This window comes from Geotrypetes seraphini, chromosome 8, assembly GCF_902459505.1.
Source record: "Geotrypetes seraphini chromosome 8, aGeoSer1.1, whole genome shotgun sequence".
NCBI lineage: Eukaryota > Metazoa > Chordata > Amphibia > Gymnophiona > Dermophiidae > Geotrypetes > Geotrypetes seraphini.
The window spans coordinates 84,832,139-84,838,138 of NC_047091.1; positions in this window are offsets into that span (position 1 = coordinate 84,832,139).

The window sequence follows — 6,000 nt, forward strand, 5'->3', positions numbered from 1 at the left end:
TCGAAAATTTAAACACACAAGTTTGAATGTCCAAATCATCTTTATTTGCACGTATGTCTGTCACATAGTAAATGTTCTCGATGATTGTATTTAGCATGTTTGTAACATTTGTGCAAAGTTTTTTTTGTCATATCCACGAGCAGACAAATCAGCAGTCAGCATACGAGAAAGCAGTTACTTACCGTAACAGGTGTTATCCAGGGACAGCAGGCAGCTATTCTCACATATGGGTGATGTCATCGACGGAGCCCGGATGTGGACGCCTCGCAAGCAGACTTGCTTGAAGAAACTCGAAGTTTCGAGTCGCCCGCACCGCACATGCGCGAGTGCCTTCCCGCCCAGCACAAGGCGCGTCTCCTCAGTTCAGATAGCTAGCAGAGAAGCCAACCTGGGGAGGTGGGTGGGTTGTGAGAATAGCTGCCTGCTGTCCCTGGATAACACCTGTTACGGTAAGTAACTGTGCTTTATCCCAGGACAAGCAGGCAGGTATTCTCACATATGGGTGACCTCCAAGCTAACCAGAATGGGACGGTGGGAGTGTTGGCAATTTAGGAGAATAAATTTTGTAATACTGTTTGGCCAAACTGTCCATCCCATCTGGAGAAAGTATCCAGACAATAGTGAGAAGTGAAGGTATGAACCGAGGACCAAGTAGCAGCCTTGCAAATTTCCTCAATAGGTGTAGATCTGAGGAAAGCTACCGAAGCTGCCATAGCTCTGACTTTATGGGCTGTAACTTTACTGTGAAGGCGTAATCCAGCCTGGGCATAGCAGAAAGAGATACAAGCCGCCATCCAATTGGAGATGGTACGCTTAGAAATAGGATATCCCAACTTATTTGGGTCGAAGGAAACAAAAAGTTGAGGAGCAGTTCTGTGTGGTTTGGTGCGTTCCAAGTATAAGGCCAAAGCACGTTTACAGTCCAGAGTATGAAGAGCTGATTCTCCAGGATGAGAATGAGGCTTTGGAAAAAACACTGGAAGAATGATGAATTGGTTGAGATGAAATTCTAAGACCACTTTAGGTAGGAATTTTGGATGAGCACGAAGAACCACTTTGTCATGATGGAATACCGTGAATGATGGGTCAGTAATTAAAGCTTGCAGCTCACTGACTCATCGAGCAGAAGTGAGGGCAATGAGAAACACCATTTTCCAAGTGAGATACTTCAGATGAGCCTTATCAATTGGTTCATATGGAAGCTTCATGAGTTGAGTAAGGACAACATTGAGGTCCCAAACCACAGGAAGCGGTTTGAGAGGAGGATTGACATTGAAAACTCCTTTCATGAATCTGGAAACCACCGGATGAGCAGAGAGGGGTTTCCCTTCAATAGGCTGATGGAAAGCTGCAATTGCACTGAGATGGACTCATATAGATGTATACTTGAGACCAGAATTGGATAAGTGCAAAAGATAGTCCAAAACAGAAGATAAGGAGGAATGCTGAGGCTCCTTATGATGAGAAAAACACCATGTAGAAAATATAGTCTATTTTTGGTGATAGCATTGTCTAGTTGTAAGCTTTCTAGAAGCTTCCAAAACATCTCTTACAGATTGAGAAAACTGAAGAGGGGTTATGTTGAAAGGTACCAAGCTGTCAAGTGTAGAGACTACAGATTGGGATGAAGCAGAGATCCTTGACTCTGTGTAAGCAGAGAAGGAAAAACTGGTAGAAGGTATGGCTCCCTGGTGCTGAGTTGAAGTAGAAGGGAGTACCAAAGTTGTCTTGGCCACCCAGGAGCGATTAGAATCATGGTGGCATGATCGTTCTTCAACTTGACCAGAGTCTTGAGAATGAGAGGGAATGGAGGGAATACGTAGAGGCAGTGGCGTACCTAGGGTATGTGGCACCCGGGGCCCATCATTTTTTGACACCCCCCCCCCCCCCCATGTAAAAAAATTTTTTTTTTTTTTTTTGCAATAACCATGAAATGGAATAAATGGTCAGAATAGAAACAGGCAGTGAAAATTTTCTTTTATTGAACCTCATATATGTAACCATTATTCCAAACATAACAAAACATAAATTATGTCTAAATTGTTATGACATTAGAAGTACATATGGAGTAGTTGCAGGCAGTGGCGTACTTAGGGTATGTGGCACCCAGGGCCCATCATTTTTTGACACCCCCCCCATCTATATGAAAAATATGATTTTTAGTACCAATCTACATATCGCACCACAAGAGTGTACCTAGGAAAAGGCTGCATCTTAAACACTGCAGTGAGCACTAGAACACCAACACATACATTGTAAAACTAAACAAGCCAGATCCCGCACAGTCAATTGGTCCTGTAGTCAATGCCAACTGAAAACTATGTCTTTTTCATACACACAGAACAGAGATACACCCTCGCCCAAAATGGAATAATCACAAACTAAAAATAGAAATATGTAGACAAAAGTTAAACTGATCCGCCAAGAAACCAGACCCTGGATACAATGCAACACCACAAAAAACAGTAACACATGTCCTCTAATACAGTGCAAAATATAAAGACAGTAGATGTAAATTTGAAAAAACTGATACATAACAATCACCACTTTATAAATTAACAAATAAAAATAAAACAAATAATGAGATATAAAAAAATACAATTTTATTGGACTAATCCCCGTAAGCTCGGTCCCCATCCCCGCAAACCACCTGATTCCATCCACACAAGCCTTGAATTGTTTATATTAAAGTATAAAAAGAAACAATATTCTGTACAATTGTCAATTTATAAATCAGCGTCTTCTCCCCACTCTCTTCCCCATTTCCCTTCAGCATCCTCAGCCCACTCTCTCTCCACTTTCCTTCAGCGCACGCACATAAAAACAAGCAAGTAATTTTATATCATTTTCATTCTATTCATTCATAGAAATTAAAGTCTAGATAATGCCAGTCACATAACAAAACATGATTTTACAAAAATAATTCCCTGCAGTCAAGCCTGCAAGGATTATTAGATGTCTTTCAGCAGTTCCCCTCCCTCCCTCCCCCTTACCTTTGTGGCCAAGTCAAAATGATCTACCAACAATAAAATTTTAAAAACACAAAGCACGCTGTACGCAGAGAAAATGTTAATTATCATTTATATTCTGCGGGTTTTCAAAGAGGTCAAGGCAGATGACTTTATGCAATGTCACCTCAGTAACAACTATACAAAAATAGACAAATATTCCCCCTCCCTTTTTACTAAACTGCGATAGCGGTTTTTAGCGTAGGGAGCTGCGCTGAATGCCCCACGCTGCTCTCGACACTCATAGGCTCCCTGCGCTAAAAAACTCTATTGCGGTTTAGTAAAAGGGGTCCATAGTGCAAAATATAGACAGCAGATATAAATTTTCAAAACGGACACATTTTGATCACTAAGTTGAAAATAAAATCATTTTTCCTACTTTTTTGTCTGGTGATTTCATGAGTCTCTGGTCCTTCTTCTGATCCTTCTTCTTTCTCTCTCCCCCTGGCTCCCCTCTTTATTTCTGCCTTTCTTTCTCTCTCCTCCTGGCCCCCCTCTTTCTTTCTGCCTTTCTTTCTCTCCCCCTTGACCCCCCTCTTTATTTCTGCCTTTCTTTCTCTCCCCTTGGTCCCCCTCTTTCTTTCTGCCTTTCTTTCTCTCTCCCCCTGGCCCCCCCTCTTTATTTTTTCCTTTCTTTCTCTCTCCCCCTAGCCTGCACAAAGCCATCGTGCCGATTTCTTCACTTCCACGATTCTTTCCCTACCCTCACCCCCAAGCCAGCAGCCGATTTCTCCCTGCTCCTTCCCCGATGTCCTGATGTCCTGAACTTCATCGGGCAGCAGCAGCATTCACAATTCACTGATGTTGCCCGCTTCAGGCCTTCCTCTCTGTCGGGTCCTGTCTTCATGAAAACTGGAAGTAGGCAGGAACCGGCAGAGAACAAGGCCTGAAGCCGGCAACAGCAGCGAATTGTAAACGCTGCTGCTGCCCGAAGAAGGTAATGGAGCACCGAGGCAGTCCGCTTCTCCCCCCTCCCAGCCGAACCCCCGCTGACCCTCCTATCTCCCCCCCCGTGAACCTTTCCGACCTTCCCAGCGAGAGCAGCAAACCTCCTTCGCGGCTTTCTCCTCCCTCTGCCGCGTTACTGATGACGTCATCAGTGATGCGGCAGAGGGAGGATAGAACCGACGCTACTGGAGGGAGGTTTGCTGCTTTCGCTGGGAGGGTCAGAAAGGTTCACTTGGGGGGGGGGAGAGAGATAGGATGGTCAGCGGGGTTTCGGCTGGGAGAGGGGAGAAGCGGTCTGCCTTGGTGCTCCAAGGCCTGGCGCCATTACCTTTTTCGATAATGGCGCCGATGCTGCTTTCGCTGGGAGGGTAGGAGCGCGATAGGGACCGGGCCAGCTGTGCACCCCCCCCTAAGGCGGCACCCGGGATGGACCTCCCCCTCGCCCCCCTTGGTACGCTACTGCCCTGGGGAAACAGCCTGCAACAAGATCGCGCGATGCCAGAGATCTTTGCCTGCTTTGGCTGTTTCCTCCGCCGCGGTCCCGCCCCTCCTCTGACATCAGAGGAGGGGCAGGACCGTGGCGGAGGAAACAGTCGAAGCAGGCAAAGATCTCTGGCATCGCGATCTTGCTGCAGGCTGTTTCCAGACGCGACACCCGGCGCAGGGGGGGGGTAACTGGACCGGACCGGGAGCACCCCCTCAGGGCTTGGTACCCGGGGCGGACCGCCCCCCCCCGCCCCCCCCTTGGTACGCCACTGCGTAGAGGAAGAGATTCGTTCATTCCAGAAGAAAAGCATCTGCCTCGAGGCGGTGAGGAGAATATATCCTGGAGCATAACTGAGGCAGTTTGAAGTTGTGGGGAGCCGCAAAGAGGTCCATCTGAAGGGTTCCCCATTGTGAAAAAATGTGATGAAGAGGTGAGGAATGGAGAGTCCATTTGTGAGGTTGCAGAAGACGACTCAAGTTGTCCGCTAAGCAATTCTTTGCCCCTTGAATGTAGACAGCTTTGAGGAAGGTGTTGTGGCGGATTGCCCAGTCCCAAACCTTCAGAGCTTCTTGACAAAGGGAGGCAGATCCCGTCCCTCCTTGTTTGTTGACATAATACATGGCGACTTGGTTGTCCGTCTGGATGAGGACTACCTGGTCACGAAGAAGATGTTGAAAAGCATTGAGAGCCTTGAAAATCACTCTGAGTTCCAACAGATTTATGTGACATTGACGATCCGTACTGGTCCAGTGGCCTTGAGTATGGAAACCATCGAGATGAGTGCCCCAAGCGTAGGTCGAAGAGTCTGTCATGAGGACCTTTTGATGAGGGGGCGTTTGAAAAAGTAAGTCTCTGCAAAGATTGGAAGAGAGCATCCACCAATGGAGAAACTTCTTCAAGGAAGGAGTGACTGAAATGTGTCGAGAAGGAGGGTCGCAAACTTGCATCCATTGAGATGCCAGGGTCCACTGAGGAATTCTGAGGTGAAGTCTGGCAAAAGGAGTCACGTGTACTGTGGAGGCCATGTGACCCAGAAGTACCATCATGTGTCTCGCTGAGATGGAAGAGCGGGAAGACAATGTTTGACAGAGTTGTAGAAGAGCCTCCAGACGTTGTTGTGGAAGGAATGCTCTGAGTTGGACAGTGTTCAGAACAGCTCCAATGAATTTTAGATTCTGTGAGGGCTGAAGTTGAGATTTCGGAAAGATGATTTCGAATCCCAAACTTTGTAGGAACCACGTAGTCCGTTCGGTCACTACAATAACCCCTTGAGATGTGGAATCTTTGATGAGCCAGTTGTCTAGGTAGGGAAATACCTGAAGACCATGGTTTCATAGAGCTGCCTTTACCACTACCAGGCACTTGGTAAACACTCTGGGAGACGAGGCCAGGCCGAAGGGTAGTACTCTGTATTGATAATGCAGATTCCCCACCCGAAATCTGAGGTATAGACGGGAGGCCGGATGAATGGGGATATGAGTGTAGGCCTCCTTGAGTTCAAGAGAGCATAACCAGTCGTTCTGCTCGAGAAGGGGATAAAGAGATGCCAAGGACAAC